Source organism: Copadichromis virginalis, linkage group LG7 (assembly GCF_057382275.1).
Source record: "Copadichromis virginalis isolate Kocher_CV1m ecotype Utaka linkage group LG7, C_Virginalis_male_GT1.1, whole genome shotgun sequence".
NCBI lineage: Eukaryota > Metazoa > Chordata > Actinopteri > Cichliformes > Cichlidae > Copadichromis > Copadichromis virginalis.
Window position 1 is genome coordinate 40512897 of NC_140624.1, and position 14831 is coordinate 40527727.

Here is a 14831-nt window from a genome sequence, read left to right on the forward strand (position 1 = left end):
CCTGCAGAACTGTGTCATCTTATTTTTAGTTCAATATCAGCCTGACAGTCTCATTCAAAATATTAACAAGCTTTAAGCAAAACAAAAATCAAAGTTCTCGCTGAGATTATGATTATATACAGTGGTTTTAGACATTTAATAGCTAACTGGGGGAATAAGTAAACTGTGTCCTGCATATCAACCTTCATTTAAATCAAAGGATTTAACAACAGTATTGCATTAACTTTTTAGGAATTACAGTTATTTTTATTTATAGCTTCCCAAATGTGGCCTTTGTTTTCCAGCAACAGAAATCCATCAAAGTATTAACAAACCATTGAGCTGTCCATGGTGTAGCTAGCAGCTGATCCATAGATCCTAAATTGGACAGGCGAAAGTGAATGGAAGGGATGGGTTGTACTTCTGCTCTGGAAAACAGCCCGTGGTTTCCACCTTGTTGCATGTAAACCGTCTGTAGTTAGACCCATGAAGGCATCTCTGGATTACAGTGAGATGCAGACCTTATAAGAGTGTTCTCAACTTGGTTAGATGTTGTGGAAGCTGTTTTCTTGACTTTGGAAATAATTCTGGAATCATGAACTTTTGATGTCTTATGTGATCTTTCAGACCTTTTGGTGTCGCTGAGCTGATCAGGGTAACACTTCTTTTTAAGAATCTACCAGATCGTTGATGAGGTTAGAGTTTTCGCTACCTTCAGATTTTTCAGCCTAATCATGACCTCCTTCACTTACATCCATATCTCTTTGGACCTCTTGGCCTCTTGTCTAAATGATACAAATTAAAACTCACTGACCTCTTGGCTAAACTTCAACAAAAAAAAATGTTACCACACAAGTCAAAAATAAAAAAGTAATAAAAACACTGGTCACGTTTGTCTCTTTTGTTTTTTTCATACTGAAGCACTTTATTATCCATCCATCCTCATCCGCTTTGTCCGGGGCCGGGTCGCGGGGGCAGCAGCCTAAGCAAAGAGGCCCAGACCTCCCTCTCCCCAGCCACCTCCTCCAGCTTATCCGGGGGAATACCAAGGCGTTCCCAGGCCAGCCGAGAGATATAATCTCTCCAGCGTGTCCTGGGTCTGTCCCGGGGCCTCCTCCCGATGGGACATGCCTGGAACACCTCACCCAGGAGGCGCCCAGGAGGCATCCTTGTCAGATGCCCGAACCACCTCAGCTGGCTCCTTTCGATGTGGAGCAGCAGCTGCTCTACTCTGAGCCCCTCCCGGATGGCCGAACTTCTCACCCTATCTCTAAGGGAGAGGCCAGCCACCCTTCGGAGGAAGCTCATTTCTGCCGCTTGTATCCGCGATCTCATTCTTTCGGTCACTACCCACAGCTCGTGGCCATAGGTGAGGGTAGGGACGTAGACCGACCGGTAAATTGAGAGCTTTGCTTTTACACTCAGCTCCCTCTTCACCACGACGGACCGGTGCAGCGTCCGCATTACTGCAGCTGCAGCCCCAATCCGTCTGTCGATCTCCGGCTCCCTTCTCCCATCACTCGTGAACAAGACCCCGAGATACTTGAACTCCTCCACTTGGGGCAGGAACTCATCCCCGACCCGGAGTGGGCACTCCACCCTTTTCCGGCTGAGAACCATGGCCTCAGATTTGGAGGTGCTGATCCTCATTCCCGCTGCTTCACACTCGGCTGCGAACCGTTCCAGTGCGAGCTGGAGGCCCTCACCCGATGAAGCCAACAGAACCACATCATCTGCAAAAATCAGAGATGAGATTCTGAGGCCACCAAAGTGAAAGCCCTCCGCCACTTGGCTGCGCCTAGAAATCCTGTCCATAAAAATTATGAACAGAACCGGTGACAGAGGGCAGCCCTGGCGGAGCCCATCACCCACCGGGAACGAGTCCGACTTATTGCCGGCAATGCGAACCAAGCTCTTGCAACGGTTGTACAGGGATCGAATGGCCCGTAGCAATGGGCCAGACACCCCATATTCCCGCAACACCTCCCACACACTTTATTATATTTTTGGAATTATAGTTTTTGCTGCATGTTTAAATCCAGAGTTTTGTTGTGCTTTCATTGTATCAGTCTTTCTCAGAACAATATCTGTATTTAGCTTGCTGTACATTTTACAACCTATAAAACACATAAATAAAATGTCAGATCTTGTCTACACACACTTACATAAAACAGAAAGTGACACAGGAATCAGTTTATAGTCCCTCATGCAACAAGGGGCAGTAAAGTCATATTTATTGTCAGGCATGCAGGGAGAGGCCTCTGAAGTCCTACTTGACATCAGAACAACTAGTTTCCTCAAAAACAATTTAACTCAAGAGAGCTGAATGACATCTTTACTGCTCTGCAGTCAGTCTGGAATAAAAACACACAAGCAGAGCAATGGAAACATGAAATGAGCACACAAATCCTTGAACATCTCAATCTCAACCCCAAAGTTAATTTAAGCTTTGTGCGGTGCACATATTCGTGGCTTGAGTTTATGTCAGATTTAAACTTTCCCATCATTTGTATCGGACATGAGTCCGTTATTCTTCACTCTTTTGGGCAGACTGAGAAATGTAAAGTATGTGATTCACCTGAAGCTAAAATAAGTAGTTGAAGACTTCTGCCAAGCAACACAGACACACAAATGTAATGTATAAAACTGAGCATTCAGAGAGGAAAGAAGTATCGGAATATTTTGCTACATGTGTTTTTAGCATTGTTTTTGTTACAAACTATTCACCTAAGCTAATAGCATACTTTATGTCATTACTGAAAAGAAATCACTGTAAAAATCAATTAAACACACCATGCTGGTGAAACTCTTGGATTTAATATAAAAAGTGGCCAGAGCTCTGCTGACAGGACTGACTTTGAACAAGCATTTCCTGTTTCTGATCAGGAGGGATTTTGAACCAGTATTTCTTACATTGGTTACACCCTTCTTTTTGATAGCAAAACTCCAAAGTTGGCTTTTATTCAAACAGATTAACTAAGCCAGATTGTAATTTTTTTAAGTGCCTGTTGCAAAAACAAATTCTGTTCTGATTTCCTGAGTTGAATTTATGGAAAAATTCCAACAATAACAAAGTTTGAGAAGAATAAAATATTACTTTTGCACCAACAAATTCCCAAAGTGCTATTTGCCAAAAACTTCTCAGCATACTGAGCAGTGTGTCCTTAAACATTTGAGGAAACTGGACAAGAGAAGGACAAAAGAAGTGATCCTAATAATCTATCTATTGCAGATGAACAGCATCTGAAAGTCATGTCCAGAAGAAATAGGAAAAAATCCAGTAAAAGATCTGAAGCAGGAATTCATCAGGGCCATCAGTTGATCCATCTCATGTCATAAGTCAACCTTAAGGAAGGGAAGCCGGAAGAAAAGGCTGAGCTATGCTGACTTACACAAGAACCGGTCTGAAAATCAGTGGCAACAGGTCTTACGGAGCGATGAATGCAAATTTGAATTTCTAGTGAAATATATGTCAGTGTTTACAGAGGAGGTGAAGCGAGAGGTATAACAGTGAGTGTCTACAGTCATCCTCACCATAACTATTTACTTTAATACAAAATTTTAACTTATTTAAACATAAAGATATTAATTGAAATATTTGAACTCTTATTCTTTATTTACCAGAACACTGCTAAGTGTCAAGAATCTAAGAATAGCCGCCTAAAGGATAATGCTACATGACCTGCTGTATAGATATTTAAAAACTTGTTCAGCTCTTGTTTAGGATGCTGACTAAATATGATGAGCCGAAGGCAGCGAAAGGTTTCAAAAAGTCCTAAATTGTATTTAAAGAAAGCAAATAAAAAACAACCCACATCTTTTGTCCCTCTCAGAAAATAGGCTGATTAAATGAGATTTCAAAGACCTGATTAGCCAGTGTGGGTCAATTTTACTGTCCGACTTGTCACAATTACAGCACAGAAGCGCAGAGACAGAGATGGAAATTGGCTCTAAGGGCTTTATGAGTGTCTTTAAGAGTCTCCAGTGAGGTTCAGAAAGTCTGGCCCAAGCGACTGATATACCTCACCCAAAGAGAACGAATGAAGCAATAAAACCAAGAGATGTTAGTAGTTTTGTTCTTTTAGTTACTGTCTAATTATTTTTCATGCAGTCAGTTTGTGTTTTACTCACCCAGTGTCTTGCTTTTCAATTACATGTATCATAACAAACGGCACAAATAGTGCACTGCATGTAATTTGTCTTTCTCGTACTTTTCCCTCCTTCACTCTCAATTTAAGGGAAACGATCCCCAAGAAACCTAGGATCACTGGACTAAATGACTACAGACCCGTGGCTCTGACATCTGTGGTCATGAAGTCATTTGAGCGCCTAGTTCTCTCCCATCTCAAGACCCTCACGGCCCCCCTCCTGGACCCCCTGCAGTTTGCATATAGAGCCAACAGGTCTGTAGACGACGCCATCAACATGGCTCTACACTTCATCCTGCAGCATCTGGACTCCCCAGGAACCTACGCCAGGATCCTGTTTGTGGACTTCAGCTCTGCCTTCAACACCATCCTTCCAGACCATCTCCGAGGCAAGCTTTCCCAGATGAATGTGCCTGATCCCATCTGCCGGTGGATCACCGACTTCCTGACGGACAGGAAGCAGCATGTGAGGCTGGGAAAGAATGTCTCGGACTCCCGGACCATCAGCACCGGCTCCCCTCAGGGCTGTGTTCTTTCTCCTCTGCTCTTCTCCCTGTACACCAACTGCTGCACCTCCACCCACCAGTCTGTCAAGCTAATCAAGTTCGCAGATGACACCACCGTTATTGGGCTCATCTCGGACGGGGATGAGTCTGCCTACAGGAGGGAGGTTGAACGTCTGGTGACCTGGTGCAGCCACAACAACCTGGTGCTGAATGCCCAGAAGACAGTGGAGATTATTGTGGACTTCAGGAAGCACACAGCCCCACTCCCCCCCATCATCCTGACTGACACCCCCATCACCTCTGTGGACTCATTCCGCTTCCTGGGTACCACCATCACCCAGGACCTGAAGTGGGAGCCCACCATCACCTCCGTCATCAAGAAAGCCCAGCAGAGGATGTACTTCCTGAGGCAGCTGAAGAAATTCAACCTGCCAACACGGACGATGATGCAATTCTACACTGCAATCACCGAGTCCATCCTCACCTCCTCCATCACCGTGTGGTACGCTGGAGCCACTATCAGGGACAAACAGAGACTGCAGCGTGTTGTGCGCTCTGCTGAGAAGGTGATTGGCTGCAGACTCCCATCTCTGCAGGACCTGTACACCTCCAGGACATTGCGGCGTGCAGCCCGGATCTCAGCTGACCCTTCTCACCCTGGACACAGTCTGTTTGACCTGCTCCCCTCAGGCAGGAGGCTCCGGTCCATTCGCACCAGAACCTCTCGCCATAAGAACAGTTTCTTCCCCTCTGCTGTTGGACACATGAACAATAACCACATGACTGTCCCCGCCACTAACACATGACCCTACGCTGTGTCACTGCATCATTTCATGTTTGGCACTGATCACCACCTGCACTCATGTATATATCTTTCTACGTAGCACTCATAATTCTTATTCTCATGTATATATCTCATGTATATCTCATGCACATATCTTTCTTTCTACATAGCACTTTAATTCTTATTGTTTGCACTGATGCACCGCAGCAATTTCCTAATGTTGTAAACCTCAACATCTGGCAATAAACCCCATTCTGATTCTGATTCTGATAACAAAATAGAATAGGAAGTAGTAGGCTGCGGCTGGAGATTAGAAAAAAGAGGTGATAATCGCAACACAGTCCAACATTTTTACATTGTTATGTTTAACAAGACGAAGGAACAAAGGAAAAGATAGAAATCTGAGTAAGGAACCCAGAGCGAGAGCAGTGAGACACAGAGAGGAGCTGCTGGAGGATCTGACGTTTCAATCAAACAATAATAAATCATACTAGTCTCATAATAAATCACAGACTGGAGTGTTTATACTGTCCTGCCTCGCCTGTCTAAACTGTCTGTGGTTAGTCATAACACGCTCACTTTCACCACTGACCTTCTTCTCATCCTCACAGTGACACACCTGGAGAAAGTTTTATATCAAAACAGGAGGAGCTGGGGATTACACTGACAACCACAAGTTTCTTACACTTTCGTGATCATGCTTTGACTTTAATACATTTTAACATGCTTTATAGTCTTCTAATGACATGAAAGAAAACCGTGAGAGACTGACAAAAGCTCATCCATGAAAATACCAAATCTTATGCAGTCCTAGACGGTGAAATCACAACTTGCCTACAAGATGGGAAGATGTTTAACAAACCCTGTTACTTAAGTTGGGATCATTCAAAATGAGTTCAATGTATAATATGTAACACTTATGTTTTGAAATGTCTGATTGTCTGCAGCGATGGAGGGCACATTTTCTCTTGAAATGATGATGTGATTACATCATCTTTTCAAAGAATGTTTAAAACCAGAAAAAGCCTCAATGTTTCGGCCTCAAAGTTTTAACTAATAATATTTTAAACATATATGCAGGTTTAAAAACTCATGTATGCATATTCGATACACCTGATGTTACTGGGTATAGTAATAATAATAATATTTCACAGTTCTTCAGCCAGGATGGAGTGCAAAAGTTGAATACATCCCTGAAGACAGGTATGCTTTAATCCTGTTCTTACCATATCTCTCCACAACAAGTTTCAACTGGCAACAGTTACCCACTTCTTGCAAACACTTGCCAACCGGTTGGGGAACACAGATTTTTCCCTAGCGATAGTGGTCGCCAGGGGGTCTAGGCTTGTGTTACTGGAGCTTTAGAGATTGATTCCAGAGTGACTGCTAGCAACCTGTTGCAATCAGCTGGGGATTACTCACTGTTCCCTAGTGTGACGAGACCCTCTCACTGCCTCAAAGAAGTCCTGACCTGCAATTATAGATAGTCTTCCAAACTACACAAGCAGGCCCAGATAAACTTCTCTGTCTCATCATTTCTTTTAGTACACCTCCATCTTTGTCACCCACTTTGAGCCAGTTTATGGCACTAGCAACCAGTGGTTGCTAGACAGTTGCTCACTAGTGTCTAGTTCTTTGCTCTTAGGGATTAATAAAAAACCCTTTGCTAAACTTTCCCTGCTTGAGAGTGCTTCCAAACACTACAAGTGCCAGTTTCCAACACAGCTTCTTTTATTTTTTACATTTTTCTTTCTGTCTTTAAGACCCGCCAGAGCTAATAATGATAGCATCTAAAAGAAGTAATCACTGTGGGTGGTCTGACACAAGCCCCACAGGGGAAGATATACATGTGTTTTGATAGGCTGAGAGGTACTTCTCTTGACTGCAAAATACATCTTGTGAATGTAAAAAAAAAAAGTAAAAAAAAATCTGGAATTCCCCCTTAATATTCCTAACAATTGTTTTCAATACCTTCCTGGTGTCATTATCGTAGAATTTGTGTGTTGCATTTTGCACTCGTTCCTTATTTGTCTTCTAAATCCTTGGGAATAGACTTCATTTTCCAATATAGAGCTTTTAACATCTGCAGGAAGCTCCTGAGGATGTTTTACCAGTCGGTGGTTGCTGGAGTACTTTTCTATGCTGTGGTGTGCTGGGGGAGCAGCACAGCAAAGAAGGACTCATCCAGGCTGGAGAAACTGATCAGGAGGGCTAGCTCTGTGGTCGGCATGAAGCTGGACACTCTGGTGACAGTGGCAGAGAAAAGGACATTAAAGAAACTGCTGGACATTATGAACAATGCTGGGCATCCTCTGTACACGGCCATAAACAATCAGAAGAGTCTGTTCAGTGACAGGTTGCTTCTCCCAAAGACAAGAACTAACAGACTTAAAAACTCCTTTGTCCCACACGCCATCAGACTGTTTAACTCCTCTCTGGAGGGGAGAGGGAGGGGAAACAGGAGGACAAAGGAGGGGGGAACAACTAAGCTGCAGTGCCTCTGCACCTCACTGTACAATACCTTGTGCAATACTTTTTGTAAATAGTCAACAGTGCAATAGACTCAATACTTGAAATGTGCAATTCACTTGTATTTTTATTTTTTATTCCTATTTATTCTATTTATCCCCTTCTTATATTTATTTATATTGTCTCTGTATTTATATATATGTGTGTGTGTGTGTGTGTGTATATATATATATATAATATTCTGTAACTCTGTAACTTCTGTCGGTGCTGTGCTTTTTTGGAAATCGAATTTCCCAGAGGAACCCACCCGAGGGATTAATAAAGTTCTATCTAATCTAATCTAATCTAATCTAATCTAATCTAATCTAATCTAATCTAATCTAATCTAATCTAAAGTTTCATCTTATCTCAACATAAGAGAGTCATATATCAGCAGGGCATGCCAGCGTGGCTTTGAGTGATCTATCTTTCGTCCCAGATGTCTTCCATTCCGGAGAGATTTCAAATTCTACTGTTTTTCAGTGGCTAAACAGAAGTGCTCTGCTACAGCAGATCATCCTGCTCAGTCTCAATAACAATCACACAGCTGATAACAGTATCCGCTACTTAGCGGAATTAACAGAATTCAACAGTACATCATCGCTACATCACACTCAAACTGATTATGTGTTACGGGAATGGTATGATATTCTGAGTTGTTGGTTATTTCTCATACCAGACATTCAACACTTAAGGGAACAAGAATCTGGCTTCCCCAAAATATCAAACTACACAGTACTTCAGTATGTACACTTTCTCTTCTTCTTTTCTTCCAGTAAAATGTCCGAGGATAATGTGCAGCTTGGACTGCGGCTTCACCACACTATGCATCATCATCATCTTGCACCTTTCACTCTTGTTTAACTCTGTTTCTTTTATTTTTCTTTTACTTTTTTAACTCAAGCTCACACATCCAGCCCACACTGTTTTAAGTACTGATGACAGCTGCTCTGAGGGAGGTAAAGATGATAGAGCTGAGCGAATGACAGAAGAGCAGAGGAGAGGTGAGATTCAACTTGGAAAACGTATCATTATCCTACAACTGTAGCAAAACAAACTTGACCATTTACCCGTGTCCACTGTGTTTCATGTATCAATGGGTCAGAATAGAAAAAAATATCAAAGATCACCAGTGACGAGAACCCCATAGTGTGACATGACCCACAGGGCTAGTGGGGCAATGGAAAACACATCTGATTACAGATCAAAATATTTTAGGTTCAACTCCTGGCTAGCTCAATACTGTAGTTTTACAGAAGGGGGAAATAATAAAAGACATATCACAAACATAGGTTAAGAAGAAAGGTCATGATTAGGAAGCTGCAGTATGGCTTTATTTTGAGAAAGCATATAGTAGGGTGACAAGAGAGGAACTGTGGTACTGTTTGAGGAAGTACGACAGAGATGTATGTGATGGTGGTGCAGGACAGTAGCGAGATGTGCGATAGGAGTGACATTTGGGTTCAAGGTAGGGGTGGGATTACATCAGGGATTAGCTCTGAGCTGGTTTTTGCTAGTTGACAGGTGAGGTCAGGTAGGAGTCACTGTGGACCATGATGTTTGAAGATGACATTGTGATCTTCAGTGAGAGTAAGGATCAAGTGGAAGAGAGCCTGGAGAGGTGGAGGTGGAAAAAAGAAGAATGAAAATCAATGGAAATAAGACAGAATACATATGTGTGAATTAGACTGAGACGGGTGGAAAGGGTAACAATCAAAGAGTGGAGACAGTGAAGGTATATGAGTTTGAATTCCCTGGGTCACCATCCAAAGTAACAGAGACTACACGAAGAAGAGCGTGCAGTTGAGGTGAGTGTTGGGGGGAGCAAGACAGTACCGTCACCTGTTTGGCCTAACAAAGCTGAAGATGTTAAGGTTTTACAAGAGAGTCACCAGAATGGGAAAGATTAGATCTGAGTACATCAGAGGGACAGATGACGGACAGCTCAGGCTGAGTAGTAGTAAGGCTGAGATGGTTCAGTCATGTGCACAGGAGGGATATATTGGACAAAGAGATGTTGAATATGGAGAGGAAGAGAGGGCATGCAGAGGGTTGGTGTGACAGGATGCTAGGGATGCAGTGAAATGGAGGCACATGACCCATTGTGGTGGCCCCTGAAGTTGAAAGAATAATAATAATAATAAGAAGATAGTATGTGATATGCTAAAAAAAATTGCTTACCATAACACTTTAACTACAAACACTGAATAATCAAATATATCTATGCAATATATATATATATATATATATATATATATATATATATATATATATATATATATATATATATATATATTTCAAATACGTACTTCTAGTAAAACTATTACTTATTATTAATAATAATAATTTCTGTCCTGACAGTTAATCTGTCCTTGAAAACAGACTGCTTAGCTACATCCACTCGTGCTATGCTAGCTCAAGTTAACTGTTATCTGGCTGTGACAACTGATGTGCCGGTCGAATGAATATAAGATAAAACAACACTTAAATTATACTATATAAGCAAAATTGTGGAAAAAAAAGCAGGAACAGCTCATCCAAGGAAACCCATGCCACGAGTCTCCTAGTGCACAGTTTTTCGAACAACCCATTCATTCCCAACTGCATGGCAAGGAGCCGTGGTAATGGGACTGTGGCCCAATACTCGTGTCCATATTGTGTGTCTATAGAAAGACATACTTTATAAAATGCTGTAAACACCATACTGGCGCAAGGACACAAGACAAGGAGCAACTCAACATTTTTAACCTGTTTCAAATCTCCAGATGCTTTTGTCTCCACAGGGTGGGTCATTTATATGCATACACCGTAATAACATGGGAATGGTTGGTGATATTAAAGTCCTGTTTGTGGCACATTAGTATATGTGAGAGGGCAAACTCCTCAAGATGGGTGGTGACCATGGTGGCCATTTAGAAGTCGGCCATCTTGGATACAACTTTTGTTTTTTTAATAGGAAGAGGGCCATGTGACACATCAAACTTATTCGTAATGTCATAAGAAAAACAATGGTGTGCTTGGTTTCAACGTAACTTTATTCTTTCTACAGAAGTATTTAAAGCTTTACTGATGGACAAAAATACTGGGTAAGGGAAAATCCAAATGACCAAAAAATATGCACGAAATATTAATTGTTAGGATGTTTTTTTTTTGTTTTTTTGTTTTCAATTTTAGAAAAACAAAAGACGGTGGCACATTTAAAGAAATGACTGGTGGAGAAAGTAATTAGGCAAAGTAAGAAAAGAATGGACTGTATTCTAAATAACACCAATTCAATTCAAGTCAGTTTGATTTTTATGGCACCAATTCACAACAACAAACAGTTTAAAGTGTTTAAAATATAAAGCATGTCATTAAAAGCAGGCCAAAGCAAAGAAATACCAATGTTAGAATCTGTTGTAAAGCAATTCTGCTTTCCATTGGATTCATATCCTACTACTCTGCCAACATTTTCCATATGTGCCATCACACATGGACAAAGACATTTTAAAAAGGCAGAGGACACTTAAATGTAACTTTGAAAAACAGTTTCCTTAAAGGCCGTCATCTCACTGAAATAAAAATGAGATTCGACAGGATTTCTCCAGTAATTTCAGCTTCTAGTATCCTGCCGGCCTTAATCTGATTGTCCGAGTCTGTTTTCCATCGGAGACAGATTTAAGACAGGACATCAGATTGGAGTTAACACTGTTTGCCTTTCTGTTTCCTACACACCGACGTGCAGAAATCCATGGAAACACGTGACAGCTAAAACTAGTATGCCATAAGCTGAGATATCAGGAAAGCGTGTTTCATTTTTCTTATTTCATATAACAGACACGCACAGATGATGCACACGCAGAAGGTTTCTCGACACGTTCAGAAGGTGTGACTGCTTGTGCTTGCATGTATTTTGTATGAATTCATTTGTCACACGTGTGCATGAGTGCACACGCACTCTCACTGTTTCTCTTCAGCAGTGAAGTACTTGTATTAGAGTTAAACAGTGCAGACACAAGCAGGTCTCCTCCATCTTTCTCCCAGCTCGCGGAAGCTGAGAGCACAAACACAGCCGTCAACTAAATCAGCACCATAACATCAACAGATGTCCTGGTGTGAAAAGCCTTCTGGACTTTTAGTGTTATTATATATTATAATTACATTGAAGATCCAATCTGTAAAAAAGACAAATATGAAACTGTCCACTGTCCGTGCTATTTAACCACTAAGAACCAAGATTTAGCCAGATTTGGGCATTTTAGCTGCTCTTTGAAGGGTGCTTTTTGCTCCACTTTTCTATAATTTAATACTTACAAAGTTCACCATGTTAGATTGGTGCTAGTTTGCCTAAACAAAACCCAGACAAATTCTCCAGCAACAGGAAGATGGTTTGGTCCCCTGGGGGCCTCTATTGCCTGACTCCGTCTCAGATTACATGAAGAAGACAGTGAGAGAAATTCTCCAAGATGCTTGAAGTAACCTGCCTGCCAAGTATCTTAAGAACTGTCCAAGTGCAAAATGCTATAGTCAAAGCAACTTTAGCGCATCAAGACAGTCACAGAAATGGAGTCTATCTGCTCTCATTTTACCACTGAATTAGCTGAAGTTGGTAATTAAATTCAACCTGAAAAGATTTGGCCTTCTATAGAAATTTACATGAACTAATATATTCACAGTATAGCCAGAATATATTCAGAGTATAGCCAGGTGAAATCATAGATTTGAAATAGAAATTCCTCCAAAAATAGTGATGTCCTTTTGCAGGACAGCAAAAGGATTGACAAAAGGCTTTGCATAAATTGGAAGCCAATTATTTGCAAGCCTTCGTCAATCTGTCTGAGAGTGACTGCAGTCAGACTGCAATTTCTTTGGGCTCAAAACCGATCACTGAAACTAATTGTGATCATTAAAAGGAAAAAAAAAAATCAATGAGTGGTTGTCATCCTACTTTTAGCCTATTGTGATGGAGACATTAAGGACAACTTGTAATTTACTAACACCAGCAGGTGAGTCACAGTAAATATTGATTTGACTCTAGTTTTTTCTATTTACTACACTTTATGATGAATAAAAACTACAAATAAAAAACTTTTAGTGGTAAATTCTATTTCAGTGACTACCAAGAGAAAAAACACAATGGCTGATCTTCATATTGCTGTTGCTACATTCTGTTATTGCTGTCCATACAAGTTTATCTCCTCATCATTCTCCCCAGCTGCTGCTGTGCACGTGCTGCATTAAATGGCATGATTAAACGTTAAAGAAGTTTCTGCAGAAAAACACAGCACAAGTGCAAGTGTGGGTCAAAGTCTGAATGTTCTCTTTCAAAATTTCCCAAACGGTTCCATGAAAAGTATCTGACACATCTCATGATCAGAAAACAAGGGATTAAAAGAAGGGATGATTATTAAATTCATTTTATCACAAATGTGAGCCTAGGATAGCAACTAGCTGCACACAGTATGTGATAAAATGATATATGATCCAATAAGAAATACCTTATTTATCCCCAAAGTTGGGAAATGCTACAGTACTCAAAATGTGAAAAAGAACTGTGATTAAATAAATATCACAGTGCAAAACAATCACTCAATAAATCAAAATGTAAATGTGATTTACTCAGGAGCTTAAATCCACAGTGGATACATGGATTGTGGTATGTGGAATTGTGTTTTATCCTTGTGGTGGTAAAGCTGAAACAGATGTTAGAGAAAGTCTTCAGCTGCTTGTCCAGCAAGTGGTGCAAAGGTTGACCAAGATCCATTTTTGTCCATGCTCATTCAGCCACAGTCCTTTGGATGATCTCTGTGTCAGCTGATGCAGGAATCCAAACAGTGTGATGAATAAAACTGGATTCAAACAGCAACAGAAATGTCCATTTCCCTCAGTGAGTAATACCTTGCCAGCTAGCAATATTCGGGCCATGAAAATCTTCCCCACAGTTACATGTCTGCAGCTACAACCCTTTTCTATCACAATTAGTGCGATTTCTCCACTTTTCTTCTTACTGCTCAGATTAAAGTCCTTGGCTGGCACTCCCTCTCTCCCTCCACAGCTCCATGAAGCAATGTCAAACTACACTCACTATGTTCCCCCTCTTCTACAGATTTGCGATGCAGTCCTGTTTTACCTTCATAAAACTGCAGGAGTTATGTGGCTCAACATAATGCAACAAAATAAAGTTTGGCAGCTCACAATAGGCCACAGGATTATCTTCGTCCAGGTGCACGAGTATAACACTCCAAATGAGACTTAGTGGCAATAAATTTCTCTTGTGAAGGGCACTGAGGTAATCGTCCAAAATGTTCAAAATGTCCCTGACATTCATCAGGGACTGATGGGAGTGTCTCTTCTGTGTCATGTAGGACCATAACTGTGTTTCTTAATTGCAACTGATCACTCCGAGGAGGTCAACAAAGGGACAATTCCAGTTTTCCACTTTTCAAGATGATGAACATCTTTAATCTGCTGGTCTTCTTCTTCTTCTTCTTAACAGCTGCTAGTTAATTAAAAACATTAAAAATTATCTTTTTGGTGTGTCAAATAGATGGAGTAATGAACTAATAAAAGTCCAGTGTGTCGTCCTCGTCTCAGTTTTTTTCAGGCAAAGACTAAGGAAAACAAACAATCTTTCAGTCAGATGACACAGAAAGGTTTAGGTGTAGGTCTTTTCGCGGGAAATGACAAATTAAAGTTCATTCTTGCCCAAGGCCTTCAATTCTTTTTGAATCAGTGAGGACAAAAACAGAACATCAGTGACGTAGTAGCGCATCCGGCTTAGGTATTTATTACAATCCACAAGTTATTGCCCTGAAAAATGACAAATGTGACCTTAATGTTAACCTGAAACAGGTTCTTGTTTATTGTGAACAATCAAAGCCTTGATCGCTGAGCAAAAAAAACATACACTCTCTCACTCAGATCCAC

At 41.1% G+C, this 14831-nt stretch overlaps 1 protein-coding gene across 1 annotated transcript in view; it reads right to left on the minus strand.

Moving 5' to 3' along the window:
- LOC146705630 (5-hydroxytryptamine receptor 4) overlaps positions 1 to 14831 on the minus strand; it is a 73596-nt gene that overhangs the window by 31735 nt on the left and 27030 nt on the right. The window lies entirely within an intron of this gene.